Here is a 19,798-nt window from a genome sequence, read left to right as displayed (position 1 = left end):
ATACAATAGGAGAGTTTAAGGGGCTTTTGCATAGGTACATAAACAAACAAGGAATGGAGGCATATGATCCATGGGCAGACAGAAGGGATTAATTTAATTTGGCATCATGCTCAGTACAACATCATGATCCGAAGGTAAAAACAATGACTGCAGATGTTGGAAACCAGATTCTGGATTAGTGGTGCTGGAAGAGCACAGCAGTTCAGGCAGCATCTGCTCCTTGGATGCTGCCTGAACTGCTGTGCTCTTCCAGCACCACTAATCCAGAATCATGATCCGAAGGACCTGTTCATGTGCTGTACTGTTCTATGTTTTAAGTCTCTAAATATTAGCATCACTCTTCTATCATCAAACTTTTAATGTAGTTTTACAATCCATCATAGCCAAAGTCCTCCTCATGCCTTCATAATTACCCTTATTATGATTTAAGATCCTATTTTCAGATTAAGCTACATCTTTTTTGAGTTTGATAGAAAACTTTATCATACTGCGATCACTACTTCGTAAAGATTCTGTCGCAGCAAGACTATTAGTCAGTTCTTTCTCATTGCTTAATACTAGATCTAAAATAGCCTTTGCATTTCTTGGTTTCTCAACATACCGGCACAGAAAGCTATTGCAAACAAATTCCAAACATTCTTCCTCCACAGCATTAATTTGTCTGGAGATTAAAGTTACATGCTAAGTTTCTGATTTATACCATGTCTTACGTCACCACTACTATTTGGGTGTCTAGAAAGTACTCCTGCCAATGTCTGCTCCCCCTTGCTGTAAACTAAAACAAAGGACTGCAATTGCTGGAGATCGGAAATAAAAACAGAAACTCAGCAGTGTTGGCAGCATCTGTAGAGAGAGAGAAACAGAGTTAATATTTTGAATCCTGTGACTGATCGCCTGAACACTTCTGATGAAGGGGCAACTTGCAGAATCATAGGAAGCAGGCCATTCAGCCCATTGATTCCACACCAATGTTAACTCAGGTTCTACATCCTGCTCTTCTAATCGAGGCCTATTTCACTAACACACTGATCCCAGCATCACATTGTCAGCATCACCCTACATTCTTTTCCTTTTTGCCCACCCTTTCAAAATGTAAAATATCCCTTAAGTTTCTGCTAGTGCCATGTATTCACATCTTGTGGTAAAGAAAGTGCATTTAATTCTTTCTTTACAAATCTATTCTGCAATTTGACACTGTTTGATTCTAGGACTTGCTTCTGCTGCTTTCTACTTTTGTTTACAGATGCCCATAATCAGCTGTGCTTTATTATATCTGAATTCTCATTTAGGTCCCCTTCCTCCTGCCAGATTAGTTTAATCCTCCCAGCAACACTGACAAATCTCCCTGACAAGGTATCACTCCCAGTTCTATTAGGGTGTATACAGGTCACACCTGCCCGAGAACTAGTCCCACTTCCCTAGAAATCGAAATCCCTCCCTCCTGCCATGTTTTTCCAGCCACATGTTAATTCGCTCAGCTTTCCTGTTTCTATATTCACTAGCATGTGGTAGTGGCAGTGTAGAATCCATAGAACCATGTAATCCCTACACTGTGGAAGCAGGTTATTCAGCCATCGAGTCAACTTTGACCCTCTGAAGACAATCCTACCTCCTCTCCTACCCTATGCCTCTAACCCTGCGCATCCTAGCCTACACATTCCTGGACACTATGGGCAACTTAACATGGCCAGTCCACCTAACCTGTACATCTTTGGACTATGGGAGAAAACTTGGAGCACCCAGAGGAAACCCACACAGACACCGGGAGAATGTGCCTTAGATTATTGCCTTAGGGGTCCTTCTCTTTAGTCTCCTACTTAACTCCCTAAATTCTACATTCAGGATGTCACTCCTTTGTTCTGCTATTCTGTTGGTGCAAAAATGGACCTTAACCTCTGGCTCTTTGTCCTCCCCCAGAAGTATGTCCTGCATCCACTCTCCATAACCCTGGCATCAGGGAGGCAAAATATTATCCTGGAGTCACATCTACAGCCACAGACGTTGCTGAATGATGCCATCCCCTCAACCCTGGTTGAAAGGACAATGTACAACATGTTGGCTGATGCATGGATATTGACCAACTAGACAAAGGGCCATAGAGGTTCCAGTGGCCACGGTAACATGCCAAAACATGTGAATCAGAATATCTGAGGAAAATTAAAATTGCCTATATTTGTCATATCCAAAAAATCGGACATATTCAGTCTGGCGGCACCATCCTATCAATCAACTATTGATCATCAGCAAATCGAAGGGGTCGGCAACACTGCTAATGAGTGACATTTGCTCACCAAGAGTCTGTTCACCAAAGTTCAGTTGAGTTGTGCCAGAGCCACTCATTTTCTGAATTTATTTTTGCCCTCATCCTAGCATGGACAAAAGAGCTGAATTCCAGAGGTGAAGGAAGAGTAATAGTTCTCAACATGAAGGCAGTAATTGATTCCATTATTAAGTCAGGGAAATCAAGGGGAAAACTATATATAATAGCTGGATTCATACCTGGAACAAGAGTAATTATGATTGTTAGGTGCCAAACAAGTCTCCTTCAATTGCATCTTTCAATCTCCGACTTTAATCATCTAGAAAGGTAAAGTCAATAGGTATGTGAGAAGCTACCTATAAATCCTGCTTTGAGCCACATGTCATCCTACTTGGAATAATATCACTGTACCTTGGAACTCACTTCATCACAGCACTGTGGGGCTAGCCAGAACATATGGATTGTAACTGTTCAAGAAAGTACTACACCGCCACATTCACATGGGTGGTTATGAGTGGTCCATAGATACTGATCTTGCCATCTACAACATCCTAGGAACAATTAAAGAAAAGTAAATCAGAAGGAAAATAAACACTGCTCGCAATATTAGATATTTTTGCTAAAATGAAGCTCTGCTTCCGAGTATTTGTTGTTTGGAAAAGGGATAAGTATCTTGCTTGCTCTGGCATTGTGTACAGGATAAAGCAACATTTGGATGTTGCCATCAGAGAAGCAGCTTGAATCCAGTTACTATGGAAGTTTGCCCGGGTGGAATAGATTATTTGTTCTCCAAAGCAGTGACAGTTTCTGCACTCTTTCCCACCCGTGTTCATCCTCAGGGAAGGGAAGCAAAGAGAGGCTGGTGGTCTCAGGATTGTGCATAGATTTGAGAGTGAGCATTTCACAGCGGGGATTTCAAGATAAATACCATCGCCAGGCAGTTGCTGGCTGAGAGCCTCACTGACAACAAGGGGTTAAAACTGCAACCAGTTGTCCTGCAATGAGACAGAAACAAAATAGAGTGGGCCACATGTCACTTGCTGGGTCCTGTGCATTTACAGCAGCTGATTAAACTCACAGAGGTCGGCAAATTGGTAGCCATGGCAACGAGTGTTTTGCCAGGCAACACACCTTTGTACCTTTGGAAAGTGCTTCTGAAAGCTGCACCAGCCTATTTTCAGACAATCATGAATAATTAATTTTCAAATTCAACATATCACAATTGGAGGCAGTAGACCTGAGCACCGATATGCAAAGCTAACGCAACTAAAAGAATAGTTGTTAGAAAGAATTATATTTATGCTAACTCTCTGAATGTTAACACTTGGTAATTATAGTTATTCATGCAGGGGGTGATGACCCATGCTCTGAGCTCCATTTTACTCAAGTGTTTTCACTTGATAAGTCGATGGAAATTATTTCTGACAGAAGCTGAAATCCTTGCTCTTGCCCCCTGAAGAGATTCAACAGCATGTGACTCCCTGAAGAAGAGGAAAAAACACAGCCAAAAATTCCTGGTAGAACCTCTGAAGTGCTGCATCTAGAAAACTTATATTAAATATATATCTACTTTAACTTTTCTCTGTGACTTAACACATGGAGGTGTTCATTATTGATATTCTCAAATAATTTTCATTGGCATCAAACATTTGAACTCCAGACTTAGTGTCACTTTGGATGACAAATCTTTGGATGACCAAAGATTCTGGCTTCATCTCATGTGCCCAGGAAACACCAGCAACTTAGTCAGTTTTACAGGCCCATGAAACATTCTAACAAAGGGGCAGAAACCCAAATAATTTGAGTTGTTGTCCTTCCCTGTGAAATTGGGAGTACAGGCTGACTAACAATGCAGAAGTACATTTAAAAGGAAGCTAGATTGGACTATGAGAGGAAAAGAAAAGGAGAGTGCATTGATTCCCAGGACCTGAAATTTGGTGGATTGTATGCTTGTTTCCAGCAGAAATATCTACACTGACCTATTGGGCTGAATGGCCCGTTCAAATGCCAAAAAGTTCTATCTAACCATTGCATTATAAACAAAATGAAGATTAGAGATAAATAGCCAAATGCTGGAACTGGAGGCAACCCAGAGAAGCTTCACCCTATTGATCTTGGGTAAGGTGGGATTTTCTTTTGGGGAAATGTTGAATAGGTTGAGCTTGTACTCACTGGGAGAATGAGAGGAGGCCATATTTTGACATACTTAAGATTCTTTGATAGAATGGCATTGTACATATAGAGAGGTGTTCCCTTTTGTGGGAACTCTAGGACAGAGGGCATAAGTTCAGACCAAGGAATTGCCCATTCAAGAGATATGTGAGGAGGAATTTTTCCCTCAGTGAGTAGTGAATCTATGCATTTTGTTTTACCACAGATGGCTGTCAAGATTGGTTGTTAAGTATATTGAGAGCTTAGATAGACAGATTTCTATTTGTTAAGGAAATCAAGGGTAATAGAGATTAGGCAGGAAAATGGAGTTGATGAGCTGTGATTTCTTTGCATAGCAAAGCAGACTCAATGGGCCAAGTGGCCTACTTCTACTCCAATAGCTTATGGTCTTATGATTTCAGATAAAGAAAGAGAAGACGATAGGGAGAATTACAGTAAGAGCCAGGAATGGAGGAGCAGAGATAGACAGAAGATGGTGGGGTAACAACAGGTATCAGAAAGATGCACATGGAAGAGAGATAGGCAGACAGATACACACATGCACACACAGAGACAGAAAGGCAGGGAAGTGCCCCTAAACATAAATATAAATATAAAAGGAGAAACTGAGATACATAAAAATTGAAGCGACACATGGCAAAGGTAAAATCTCAGGCACACACTCAGAGTGAGAAAGAATCGTGCACTCGGGGTCGGGGGCAGGAGTTGGTTGGGAGGTGGAGATGGTGAGAGACAAGTATATGGAAAGGGAAAATTGGGCACACACACACACACACACACACACACACACACACACACACAGAGTCAATGATCACTGAAAAGCATGCATTCTCCTGCTTGCACTCCAGGGCAGATCATACAGACAGAAATGATATATTTGCCTAGAAGCTGATCTAACCACTTATAGATATGGTTGTTGAATGGAAGAGTTGGGTGTTGTAATCACTTTTATTGTTAATTCTACAATTAATAGCACCTCAATCAACCGCACGAGTTGAGCATCTTCTCATGCCAGTGGTCAATTGTAATTTGCTTTGTTTACTTAGTACAGAAAGGAAAGAATAGATTTATGCTTTTCATAAGATCTATTTTGCACAATTCCCATTCATTTTCTGACACTTTTAATGTGAAAACATGGTGTTGTAGAAATAGAGTTAACTAATAGTTAATTGACAAAACACAATCAAACATAACAGCAATTGGGAGCATCTCAAAGCAATGAGATCCCTAATTTCTCCCAACCATCGCTGTCACTATAATCTTCAGACTTTTAAAATCTACACTTGGTGCAACACAGCTGTTGAGAGTGTGTTGCTGGGAAAGCACAGCAGGTCAAGCAGTATCCGAGGAGCAGGAAACTTGCTAGCTGCTTACTAACCTTGTTCTCACTCATTTCAATCAAACGTTGCTCTGCACTTTGTGCATTAGCCCTTACCCTTACCAAATCCAGCCATTAACTCACCCCCGTTCTATCTCTGCAATGTCCTGTAGCCCCACAGCACACCAAGATATCTGTTGTCCACCTGTTCTGATGTCTTATTTTTATTACTTCACCATTAGCAACTTGGGTGTTTTACTATCCTTCCTATAGCCTCACCCATCTCTTTCCTCATTTCTTAATGCCACCTCTTTGTGAAACTTCTGGTCATCTGACCGAATGGCTCTTAGTGTGATCCATTGTTAAAATCTTATTTGATAATGCTTTGCCGATAAGCATGAAGATGTATTGCTACATTAAAGGATGTAAATGCAAATCATTGTTATGTCATCTTAGTGGAAAACAGAAGGGCTTCACTATCTAAGCAACTCAAGTGGTGCCTATTTTTTCAATTTAGACCATTCTTACCTTCATGAATCTCTGTCTCACTTGGTCATAGTTATGAAATGGGGTCTCTTCCCTCGCTAGCTCACATTCTGGTAGCCTGAGAAATACTCTTGAAAACATGACACAATGTATTGTTACACCAATCCCAAATATAGCAGTTAAGATGGGGTGTGGTATATTTATTCCTTTTGTTCATACACCAAGGAAAATAAACAAGCATTAAGCAAATCGCTTTTCCAAATGTTCAATTTCGTTTATAACAGAGAACCATCAAAATTGCAAAGTATAACATAATGGAGTGACTTGTATGGGGTCTATTAAATAAATGCGTCATCGATGCAGATAGATTGCTGTGTGCTGGTTGCCAGGCATTGAGGTTAAGTGGCTTATTTCTTTTATCAGTTGCCTCCCTCTGAAAACCCCAGTGAGCTGAGCCCTGAAGCACACGTCTTTTGTCACAGTGTGCTTAAGATTCACAGGACCAGAGAAATGCCAGCTTCTTGATAGATTAAGGTATTTTATTCAAAGAGGTTGAACCACTCTCTGATCCAGTAAGACCAAATGGAAACTAACTGGGTTTCGAATTACCCGTAGAATGTGGGTCTAAATCCCAACATAACAGATTGAGAATTTCCATTTGTTTCTTTCCTTAAAATCTGGAATTAATAATGTTGCTATCTATTAAAAGTGATCATGAGCTATTGAGTAGAGAGGCAAATCTGCTATTGTCACCTGGATTGGGCTCTATATGACAAATCTGAACGCAATATACTTTATTACACTCTTTATTGCTCTGTGACGTATTCTAGCAAGCTGGTATTGTATTTAGGTATGAACAATAAATCCTGGTCTTGTCAGTGATTGCTCTAAAGAAACCTGAAGTTTTAGGAGCTACATAAAACTGGTTATGTTTCACAGTCAAAATGCTAGTTTACATTAAAGAGATATGGTTGTGATATTATGACTGTATCATAGTATGTGACCTGAAAGTATAAAGATCTCAGACACCATTTTAACTGAGGCCACTTGAAGCATGATATACTACTAGAAGTGTGCACCTCAGGTATGTTCTAATAACTTAATGTCAGGCCAGTCACTGATGTGCCTGTTAATTTAATGTTTGTACATAAGAAATCATTATAATAAACATCTGTTTAAATCTTCAATATCATGATGTCCATGTTTAGTTTCTCATGTGATGAAGCATAACATTGCTTCATCAGATGAAACACTCTGCTGGGAGCAACACACAGATAAAGCCACAACCTTCACAAATTCTGATCAAATGGCAATCCTCAGATGCCAAAGAACCAAGTCCTGCCCTTAATTAATACATCCATATTTACTGGTTCTAGCTCCCGCTAATATTGCCCTCGGCTGGGATGTCAGTTACTACCAGCACCTTTCAGCTGGGACCCTTATGAGAAACCGTCTAGGTTGTCAACAGAAAAGCACAACCTTGGCCACCTATTGCTGTTGTGTAACATTGCCCACACTTGCCGCTCTGCTCATTGATGATACTTGGACTCTTTGAATCAGTCAGTGACGATAGACCGTGTCCCATCCCCTATTTCAACAAACCAGCATCTTCAGCCAAGGATGGACTGAAACTGACGGTGAAAAATTCCTCTTCCTTTCATGCATCCACATCTTGTTTCACACTCATTAGAAAAGGCATGAAACAAGAAGAAGCCATTAAATGTGTGCTGTATAATATATCCTGTCAATGTTTATATGTAAGCCATTTAATCTCTTTCTAAACGACATGAGCAATCCAGCCTATCATGGACATTTCTGTACAATCTCCCTTATTACAGTTCCTGCACCATCCATCTAATCCCATTCCACAGTCATGTACAAACAATCTGCCATGGACTCTGTACCACCCTCACCCACTTTATCTTCTGATGGGGAAACCTATCATAAACGCACAGCACAGTCTAAAGCCGAACTCTGGAATCTTCTTATGTCCCTCGTTAATAATGCTAACTATTAACTGCTTCCATTAGCAGTGGGTCCAACATGTCCTGGGGAGTATTTAATGATTTGAGTTTGTACGTAACCCCATGATGTTCCACTCCATCCCCAAACGAGTGTATCCGCATTGTTCTGGGTTTGTGCAAAAAGCTATTTTTGCTTTCACAGTCCCCTCAGTTTCAGTGTGTTTACAAATTCTGCTTGGAACTCTGCCCAGTTGCACAAAACAACATTTCAGAAAAAATTACCTTGGCAATCTGGATTCTCCACGGTTGCAATGCGGAAATTATTTTTTTCACAGCACTGCACAGCAGTCACATGTCCAGTATAGCTTAGCCACAAACATGCAAACAGGTGCCACTCAAAAAGGCTATGCTTTTATCATTCCTGAATCTGGGATCGAAATCAACAGCATTGTCAACTAACACAACAAAGTCCAGATGCTAGACCTGGGATCAACAACAAGGGTGAATTTTTTTAAAAAAAATCTATTGATTCACAGTTTTGCCAGCCCAGTTTGAGTTCCAACCTATTGTCTTTTTAGGTTTGGGTCCACCTTTTGCTGTGGGGTAAACACAGGAATGGCAAGAATAAAAATTTTTGGAAATTAGGAGATCACAGTCAGGACATCAACTAAATCTGTTATAAAAGCATTTGTTCTCATATGGAAAAATATTTCTTTAATTAGAAATATGACATGCGCTGGTACAAAAGGAGGGCAAGAGGTATTAGAACTGTGACTGAGGTTACCTAGAAACCAAGCAATGATAATTACAGCTCAAAGAGAGGAAGATGACAAAATATATTCAGACTAACCTTTACTGAGAGCATCAAGGGACCTCCTCCTGGCTGCATGGAGTCAGCTCTGAGAGCCTGTGAGCTTTAAAAGGGGAGATATCTGGTTATAGTGGAATCAAACATAACATTTAAAAAGGTGGGAGGGAAAGATAGACAGATGGACAAAGATAAAGGGACACAAAACAGCAGGGGGAAAGAAAGAGAAAAGAAAGGCATGAGCCTGAGGGAGAGTAACGTGCACCTGCATCCATGCAGTGGGGAAATAAGAGGGACAGGCACCCACAAAGAAAAGGATACACAGTTTAGGAGAAAAGAAAGGCATGCAGAGAGAAAGCTCAGGAAGACATGGGCGGGGAGAGAGGGAGAGACTCAAATACACTCAAGGCAAAAAAAAACACAAGAGAGGAGGAGGTAAAGAGGCAGCATTATCCACACAGACGAGCAGAGAAGGCAGAATAAAAAAAGGGAAACAAAAGGCAAACAAAAGCGAGGATGTTATTTTAAAGGATGATATGGTTACCTTGGAGACAGATTAAAAACAGTTCCTATGATTCTGCAATGTTTAACCTCATTGCAGCAATTTTAACCCAATAAGGGAGTGTTGGTGAGAGCTGGCGAGACTGGTGGGGGAGCAGCTCTTCAGGGAGGGGGGTTGGAGGGGGGAGGTGGAGATGGTCGCCATGCATATGAGGGCAACTGTTGTGCTGTCGGAAGTGACAATTGGCCAGAATAGCCCAGATTACTGTTCCTACTATGCTGTGTTCTGTGCCAATTACGTCTCTTTCCACCACAAAATGTGCCAATCTCTGCTCCCAAATCCTGCCGATAGGGCTGGCTCCATTTCTAAGTCCACAGTCCCTCAAGCAAAATCCTGTTCACTTTGCTAAGGATTGATAGCAGAAGAAATTTCCGCTCCTTAAAGGGCTGTGAATCTTTCGGAATTCTTAATGCCAGGGTGCTATGGGTCTGTGGTTGGTGAATTGTAGCAGTTCTCTTCCTGAGAGACATTTTGATTATAGAGTTCTTGAAGCAGAGATAGATTGATTCTTCTTAAGCAAGGGGTGAAAGTTTGCTAAGAGTAGGCAGGAATGTGCATTTGAGGTTATAATCAGAATAGCAGTGATCTCACCTGAATGATGGAGCAGGCTCAAGGGGCTGAATGGCCTACTCCTGCTACATTTCTTTTATTATTTTGAAATACTCGAGATTGTGAGTAACATATTTTCAAGTACTCAGAGAATTAAAGAATATGGAGGCCTGGTAGGAAAGTAGAATTAAAGCCTGGAGGGAGTGGGTGGGAGGTGAAGTCCTAATTTTCTGATCATTTTTCTTATATTTCTGGGGGATCATTTTCAGTATGGCACATCCAATGAGAAGGAATTAGGGGATATTGTGCCAGTGATTGATTCTGTTTGGAAGAGAGGCTGAGGCACTGATAATAAACCACCCTTTATCAGCTTTAAGTTGAAGAATAATTTGTAGAAATTGAGAGTGGCAAGGGTGTGGTCAGGGAGAAGTGGAAAATGTTTTCTACTTATAACTAATTTAATACAATGGCCTTTACAATTTAAAAGCTCTTTATATTTATCCAAGCTCTATAAAGGTTTGGAATGTTCTGGGGGGAATGCCATTGTTCGACCCTGACTGGCTCCCACTTGATCTTAACCTTTCTTCCCTGAAAATGTTTTGCTTTTTGTTTCTTTTGCTTGGAGAAGGAGGGAGAAATCTCAAAGCCCTTTAACTGCCGAGCTCCTGGTTAATAGGGTCATTGAAAGTTCAAGCAGTGAGCTGTACCATTCACACACACACTCTCTCATGACATACCATCAAAAGAAGTCAATCCTTCTACTGGACATTGTTGCCGCTTTGGAATTCTCCCTCTCTATCTTCCTCTTCTACCCCTGCTCCCTGCTGCCCAAATCTTTAAATAGCATCCATAATTCAACATTGGCTCCAATATAGCTCTGATGAAGTCAAGCCTTCAACATACAGTTTGTTCAGATTCCAATCAGCTGAGTTTTCTTTTGGTTGTGTTGAGAGCATTTTGTCGGTGTGTGTTTTATTTTTCAGTTGTCTCCCCACTTAAGGACATCAACCATACCCACCCCATGTTTTTTTTAAATCAAGCTCATGAAAACTTAGGTCAGGATTTCACACCTTGGGGAAAAAGAACCTTAAAATTTCAGTGTGAGGTTACTGGTTGGACAAAGTCATTAGACCCTGGGTATCTGTGAATTATACCCCATTAACTTCACTGTGAAGCAGTGAATGTGTCAAAAGAATAACCATCTTAAAATTAGCACGGCTTCATTAAAATAAACTTCTGACTTGCAACATTAACAAGAAAAGAGCTAAACATCTGAAGGCCTCTATTTAATAGGAATTATTAACCTCAATGGGGAGAAGCATCCGACTCGTTAAATTTTCAAAGGCAAATGATGTCTCAACAATACTTAAAAGAATTACAGAAGCTCTGCAACACTATCCTTAATAAAGAAGCAATAAATTGCAAGTAATTCCAATTACGGTTTGATCTCACGAATGCACATGAGCTTTTTATGCTCTGAAATAGAAATGGAATTGGAAACCTGTTCAACTGAAAAATAAGCAGAAAAGTGGCCATTCGCTATATTGGAGAATTTAGGGTTAGAAAAAAAATACAATCAAGTGAAATGTAGATTGCATAAACAGCAAAGAGGGAACAGAGAAGGAACATTTTGTTTCACTGCCAGAGTATTGAGATGCAGAGAAATCCATCGCAGTGTTCAAGGATCATCCAATGAAGCTACTCAGAAATCCACACAGGTAAAAATACCATATTCCTGATATGAAACACAACGCACATACCAAATCCAGAGAGCTTATGTGTCCGTCAGCAAGTGCCAAGCTTTAGGAATAGCTAAAATGAACCAGAGTTTAATCAGAGCATTGGTAAAACTCATGTTATTCTCACTAGGATTGCCTTGTCCATTAAAGCTTTCTAGTGTTTCCTGTTGAAGAAATAAAGTTTGGACCAAATAATTTAACTCCACTAATTTCACTAGGATAGCCAATGTTTAGTCTCAACATATTGCTTTGACAGTTGCAAATCCTGTGGCATGTATTGTGACTTGGGGCTGGGTTTATTTCAGCGATACGAACCTCCACTGATTGGATAACCCGGCGGAAAACTGCATCAGTCTTGAAGCCTGACAATGAATCAGAATTCTTCATTGTAGGGTAAACCAGTGGCAGCAATGACTGCTGAAAGTAATGCACAAACTGCCAGCCCCAGGAGCAATTCTGGATCCCAATGCACTGGTGAGTCAGGGTAGAAATGGGATTTTGGGAAAGGTTTGCCAGTCAGGGGAAGGGTTCAGAGAAAAGGATAGGGGATGGCCTTCAGCAGGGTTCTTTGTCTTGGAAAATAAAACTATGCAGATGGTGTCAACACTACCAAAATCGGATGTTGACACGTTGGGGGATGGATTCATAGAATCAGAGAATCCCTACAGTGTGAAAACAGGTGATTCAGCCCAACACATCCACACCGACCCCCCAAAGAGTGTCCCACCCAGACACATTCCTCCACCCTATTACTTTATATTTCCCCTACTAATGCATCTAACCTACATATCCCTGAACACTATGGGCAATTTAGCATGGCTAATTCACCTAACCTGCACATGGACTGTGGGAGGAAACCAGAGCACCCGGAGGAAGCCTGTGCAGATATAGGGAGAATGTGCAAACTCCACACAGACAGTCTCCTGCAGCTGGAATTGAGTCTGGGTTTCTGGTGCTGTGAGGCAGCAGTGCTAACTATTGAGCCACCATGCCACCATAAATAAGATAGAGTTCCTGCAGTTCCTGACCCTCTAAAGAGTTACCCACCCAGACCAATTCCACTACCCTATTATCCTATTTTTACCTCTGGCTAATGCACCTAATGTACACATTCCTAAACACTATGGGACAATTTAGCATGGCCAATTCACCTAACCTCCACATCTTTGGATTGTGGGAGGAAACTGGAGCACCCGGAGGAAACCCACACAGACATGGGAAGTATGTTCAAACTCCACACAGATAGTCACCTGAGGCTGGAATTGAGGCCAGTCCCTGGTGGTGTGAGGCAGCAGTGCTAACCACTGAACCACCATGCCACCCCCTCAAATCCCAACACTATAGGTAGTGAAATTTGAACTCAATGAAAAGATCTGGATGAAAAACTTAGCCTAATGGTGACCATGTAACCATTGTCAATTGTTTTATAACCACATCTAGTTTACATTTGTCTTTTAGGACAATTAGCCAGCTTTGCCTGCTCTGGCCGATATGAGACGGTAGCCTACTAGATATGAGGTTGACTCCTAGCTGCCCTCTGATTAATAATGATGAGTTACAAATACTGGCCTAGATAGTAACACCCTCATTCCATGAGGAAATATGAAATCCCTTCCCAATGCTGGGTCACTCAATTAAATTCAAAGTTGCAGGCACATAAGAGCATTGAATGACCTCCAGGAGGAATGGAAGAGCCATGTGAGTTCTGGGGAATCACTGGTCACCACTTGGTGAACTCGGAGATTACTGCTGTCAACTGGCTCATTAACAAGTCTAATTGCCTTCTCATCACTGGCAGGAAAGATTCCCAGACTGGACCCTTCCCATCCAAACTTATTGGGGATAATCTTCTCATCATCAGAAATTCAATGCAGACATTCTTAACACATTTGCCCCCATACTCCACAAGTCCCATCCCCATGCCTGCACTCTTGCCAATTTGCCTGTTCCAATGGGCTGTACAAAACCCAGTCTCTGTAAGCTCAAAATCATATGGTAAAATCAAATATGCTGCATTTAGCATGTAGTCTGACTGGTCACGAGTGTAGATTATTGCTGCTTTCTTCACAAAGCTGCTTTTATATGATCTGCATGTCTGATGAGTATAGCTTGTATTGAAATTAAATCCATTGTCGTTAAGGGTAAAAACCAGTTAATCTCGTGTCAGCTTACCTCAGTCAATAGCACTCAGAATCAGTAGGTTGTGTGTTAAAGCTCCATTCTAGGACTTGAGCAAATAATCTAGATTGATATTTCAATGCAGGACTGAAGTACTTATACATTGTGATGAGTTCTGGCTTTCGGATAAGTCATTAAATCAAGGCCTTGTCTGACTGTTCCGATGGATGTTAAAGATTTCTAAGGCATGAATCAAAGAAAATCAGGCTGCCGTCCTGATGAATTCTTTTCTCTCAGCAGCAAAAATAACTTATCTGATTGTGCTTGCATTTTCATTTTGTAGGATGTGCTGCACACAAATTCATTGCTACATTGCTTATATAAGAATAGTGACTACTTCCAGAGTAATTTATTGGTTGTGAAGGACTTTAAATTTAATTTCATTGTGGGGTCATTTATGTTGAATTTCCTTTTGTCCTCATTTGCTTAATACTCAACTAACTCTTGATTAACTGCTGGTGCATTAACTCATAAAGCCCAAGAGGAACTGTAAGAAGTTTCATAGATTGCATTTCTTGGCAGACTAAGAAATATTAAATACAAAGCAAGGGTGTATACCTGTGAAGCAGGCATCTGAATATTAAAGATAAACATATTTCTCCTGCCTTCCCATGTGGCATTTACTCCTGTGTTCTCTCAAATCACTTATTTTTTCCTTCTTGTTTGACATACAGGCATTTTAAATTTGAGGATGGCAGAATGTAACTACTAATTTCTGATTTACCTTCTCTTTGTTCCTCTTTTCTATCCTTGCTGCTGTCCTGCACATTGACCTTTCATCTGACTTACTCAATAGCTGAAGAAAACAAAGGATTCTTGCTTCTTTCTAACAAGGATAATCTCTGACTTTGCTTTCAGTTTTCTTCCTTGAACCTTCATTGATGCTGATCTGTAGCCTCCAGCTATTGTCACCATGTCTTTTGACCTATTCTTCCAGAAAGAATTGATGCATTTTCATAAATTGCTACAATATCACAAACACTTCCAAAGAACCTTGTGCCCTTCTACTATTGGAAGATAAGAACATATTTAAATTTCAAAAACTTAATACAAACATATTATATTTACATTGTATCATGAATTCTATATATGATGTTTTACAACACAGACCTTTCACGTGTAATAAATATATGATTTTATCACTTGCTTCATATTTGGCCAGTTACAGCTCTTGTTTAGATATTGTCAAAGCTACAAAGCTGTGACAACAGTAATAATCATTACGTAGAAGTTAGTGAAGCTATACAACAACTGTTATTGATTTTACAAATCATTGGATATATAAATCATTTGGTATGTGGGAATATAGTCACATCCTGATTAAGACATCAAAAGCCATTTGTTTTTCATAATTACATTCTCCAAATGCAATCTTCATTGAGTCAGCTCATCCTTTTGTTATAATTTAGAAACGCTAATGCAATCTTCAAAGAGTTAATTGTTAACAAAATGTTGGCTGAGGATGTATGCCCAGTGCACAAAAAGGATGAGTTTACTTATAAAAGGATCTGTCCAAGACATAAGTGAATGGACAATAAGAGGAACAAATGTTGGTATCAGTGCAATATACTAGAAATTTTACGGACCGGCAATCATTGCTGTCATCTCAATAATTCACTTATCTCAAACTGCTCATATAAGGTACATATATCAGGATTTCAGCATGTATTATTAGTTTAGAGTGAAATACATTTCAGCTCTACACATCAGCATACATTTTTTTTCCTGGGGGACATTGAAAGTATAAGATCTGTCTGATGTTGGAGGAACAAGAGGATGCACAATGAACAAGGAAATCGATACTAGGAGGTTTTATTTAAAAATAAAGATGTTTAGGTGAAAGGGCCAGAGCATATAATGCAGGATCATGGCACTGCTGTAAACATGTGAATCGGGCAGTGGGAGGTTTAGTTTGCAGCAAGTTTTGTTTTGAACGCCTGTAAATCTGGGAAGAAAGAACAAACTGGAGGAGATGAGAGCTCCCATCAGTCTGAACGTGGAGAGAGAATAAATTGATTTAGGCAATCTCTCTAGCAGTGGGTATGGAGTGTGCGTGTGTGTGATGGGAAACGGGGGGAGGGGGTATTGTGAAGGTAAGGGGAGTGGGGAGAAGCTGTGGTTTGCAGGAGAATGTTGGGGAAAATAGCCGGGACAGTTTAGACTATCATCGAGATGTTAGTTGGGATAATATCGTGAGGGACAATCAAAATCACGATGAGAAACAAAATTTTGATGACTAGAAATAAATAATGGACTAAAAATAAATTATTTTTGTATACAGGATCGACAGAAGCTTAACCAGTAGCGGGCTAGACAGAGGATATGTGGACATTAGACAGTACATCTTTGAATGTTTGGATACAGAAGTGTATGAAAACAGAAATAGCAGGCACAACAACTAGCTAGCTTTCTGTATCCAAATATTCAAAACTATACCATCTCGTGTCCAACCACCCTTTTCTAGCTACCTCGCACCCTCTCGCCAGGTGTTCCAAGTGAATTTGGCCCTGGGAGCTGTCCCGCTTCTGCCGGTGCTGAAACCAGCCGCAAACTTCGCCTTAAAACCATGACTCAAAGCGAGAGGAGTACAATGTACAGAGTCACACAAGTGGGTAGCCCCGAACTCTCCCTGGGAGACCTAAGTTCAGGAAGGGAACTGGAGCAGGTCGAGGTGGAGATTAAATTACACCCTCTAAGTCACTCTTAAAATGAGAGTGAAATCCAGAGTTAATCACGTTTCACATGTTAGTAAATGCGATTAGTTGAGCCCGGATTTCTTTTGCCCCCCTTTATAAATTCGCGTTATCTGATTTGCTTCGGGCCGAAAGATGGGAGCTCATTGGAATTTCAGCGAGAGGACGCGGGTTCGTGACTGTGAATCCTTTGAGTTTATAAATTGTACAATACAATCTGCAGGCCACGTTCAGAACCTCCTTCCCCAAAATAACTCGCCCGTGGAGCACACCCGGCAGAAGCTGTGCAAGTTTCCACACGTGTTTGCCAAAGCAGCAGATATGTCAATGTATAGAATCGGAGCGGACTCAAATGGATTCACTTTGACAGCTCAACCCAAACTCTCCCTAACGGGGTTGTATTATTTGTCAGTGGTAGTAAATGTGTAAGATTTACTTGAAAATATCCAGCAACGCTGGCAATCTTCCACCTTAAACTCAGTTGCATTTTTTTTTGTAAAAATCTAATTTCAATATTTGTTCAGCTCAATGTTACAAGCAATTATCATCACAAAGTTAAAGGTTACGAGACAAAACTACTCAGCTAAAACAGAGGAACCAAGCAAACATCGAGAAAAAGGCTAAAATACTACAGACAGGCACTCACACACATTTACACAGACACATAAATACACACACACATACACACGCGCGCGTAAAGGGAGACAAAAATATGTGGATCACGGATAAGAGAGATACGTAGACTGATACGGAGACATAGAAGTGAAGACAGAGAGAAACACGCGCGCACACACACACACACAAACACACAGCGAGCCAGACATTAAAGCAAGAAAGACCGTTACGAAAAAAGGGAGACCCACCCAGTTGCCTGAAGACTTGAAGGCACAGCCAGACTGACACAAGACACAGGGAACTACAGACTAAATATCCAGAGCACTAACCGGTGCTATTTGAAGACAAGAAATTGAAAACATCAAGTTTCCCGAGTTGACCAGATTTGCTGGGGTATTGAGTAGTGTACTAGCTGGGGTGTAGGTCCATTGAAGATGTCCTGTCCCTCCATAAGCCTTTCAATGTGAAACTCTAAAGATTGCTTTGACACGTGGGTGAGCGGCTGCATGACTCCACGGCCCTGATTTATGTCCCTGTTGCTCCGTGTGCGCACAATCCTCTAATTTTATCTAAAATTCCCCGGCGCTTGTCCATTTCAGGATTGAAATCCTGGAAGAGGCTAGGTGTAAGAAATCACCAGCTAGTTAATCTCTGGCATCTCCAACAGATAACCCTGTGCTCCGAGGAGACAAATTAACAAGACATTTAGTTCCGCGGCAGAACATTTCGAGACTGCTGGATCGTCCCCAAGTTTCCTTGTCTTTTTTTTGTGTGTTAGTAACAATACTTCTTTGAAGTTCCTGGTCAGGGAATCAATGAACTTTTCTGAGTGAGTTGACAGGAAGGTTAGGGGCGAGGCACTGCACTGGACACTCAGCACATAGATGGGAGACTGGTGGGACTTAAGTGGGCGATTTGAGATGCTACAGGACTGGTTGATTTGATGATGACAGGTTAGCAATTCCTTCGAGTCTAAAATAATTTTGCGTTTTTAGTATAAGCATTTTTATCTTCGACGACTCTCTGATTACCCAGCTTCACTCTCAGTTTGCAATCTGGGTTAGACCCTCTCCCTCTCCAATTAGAATGTCATTGCAACGATGTAGTCGGCGCGCGTTGAAAATAATGTGTGAGAAATAGATTAAAGTGTTTTTTTTCTCTCTGTGATTGTTTCCGGGCTAGTGGTCGGTAGGGAAGTTTGAAATGTAAAACGCACCGTCTCCAATTTCCAGTCGAATGGGATACCAGGATATCAATTACTTACCGAGACATTCCGTAAACACATTTAGCAAAGGTACTTTGAAAATATTCTGAATCCATCAAGTTAGAATAAGTAATCCCTTTCCCTCCTTCATTACCTTTGCTTGCTTACCTGGTTGGAAATTATTCGATCTCTCCTTGCTGTCTTCTGTAGCTCGCCGGCCAACCGTGGGAGAAGTCCCTTCATGTCGGTAAGTGAGAGCTGTCTTGAGCACAATACAGTACAGTGCTGCTGCTGCTGCTGCTGGAGAACTGCAACTGAAACCTTACTTCACAGGCTTGCTGTCTCCTGCCCAGTCTGCCCCTGTTTGTCTTTATAAGTGGTGACAGTAGCAATCAGCTAAGGAGACTGGGCTGACGGTGACAGCTTTCCTTATATGTTAGCTTGGAACAATAGGTAGGATTGTTTTATTTTGCCCTCCCCCACCCTAGATACTCATTTTTGGCAAGGGGCTGTCTGTTGAAGCCCCTCTCCCTCCTCCTTGTCCCACAGGTAGCCTGTCAGTTACAGGGGAACTTATGGCGTCATCTTAAAGGGGGAATCTCATTTTCAAAGCGTAACTGGTGCTATATTTCCAAACCTCCCAATGTTGATAGAAGACTCTAAGCTGTGAATGAGATGTTTGCCGGAACATTCCATTTCGATCCTTTGAGGAAGGAATTGAAATCTGTGTTAGTGTGTTGTGTGTGCGTTAGTGTGTTGTATGTGTGTGTATTAGTGCGCTGTATGTGTGTGTTAGTGTGTTGTATGTGTGTGTTAGTGTGTTGAATTTGCGTGTGTTAATGTCTTGTATCTGTGTGTTCGTGCATTGTATATGTCTATTAGTGTGGTTGTATCGGTGTATCTGTGTTAGTGCGTTGTACCTTGTATGTCTATGTTAGTGTGCTGCATCTGTGTATGTGTTAGTGTTTTGTATCTCTCTTAGTGTTCGTATTTCTGTTGAATTTCCATCTGTTTGTGTTATATATCTATGTTGGCTTTTATGTTAGTGTGCTGTGACTGTAGTATTGTATTGCTGTATTTGTGTATGTGTTCTACTTCTGTATGTCTGTGTGTGGTGTAACTCTTTTGGCGTGCTTTTACCCTGTGGGTGTTGTGTTGACCCTCTGTGTGTTAGTGCATGTTGTAGCTGTGTGTTAGTGTGTGTTGTATCTCTCTGCACCAGTGTGTGTTATCATTCTGTGTCAGTTTGC

At 41.0% G+C, this 19,798-nt stretch overlaps 1 long non-coding RNA gene across 1 annotated transcript in view; it reads right to left on the bottom strand.

Moving 5' to 3' along the window:
- The window catches only part of LOC140468986 (uncharacterized), a 37,362-nt gene extending 17,851 nt beyond the window's left edge, over positions 1-19,511 (bottom strand). Inside the window, exons 1-2 of the long non-coding RNA XR_011955911.1 lie at positions 18,717-19,511; positions 9,051-9,114 (exon numbers count right to left, since the gene is read on the bottom strand). This is a non-coding gene — a long non-coding RNA (uncharacterized lncRNA). The remainder of the gene's footprint in view (positions 1-9,050; positions 9,115-18,716) is intronic.
- Positions 19,512-19,798: the final 287 nt, after the last annotated feature.

This window comes from Chiloscyllium punctatum, chromosome 48, assembly GCF_047496795.1.
Source record: "Chiloscyllium punctatum isolate Juve2018m chromosome 48, sChiPun1.3, whole genome shotgun sequence".
NCBI classification, from domain to species: domain Eukaryota; kingdom Metazoa; phylum Chordata; class Chondrichthyes; order Orectolobiformes; family Hemiscylliidae; genus Chiloscyllium; species Chiloscyllium punctatum.
Note: the sequence above shows the minus strand (reverse complement) of the source record. Positions and strands in the feature narration are given on the sequence as shown.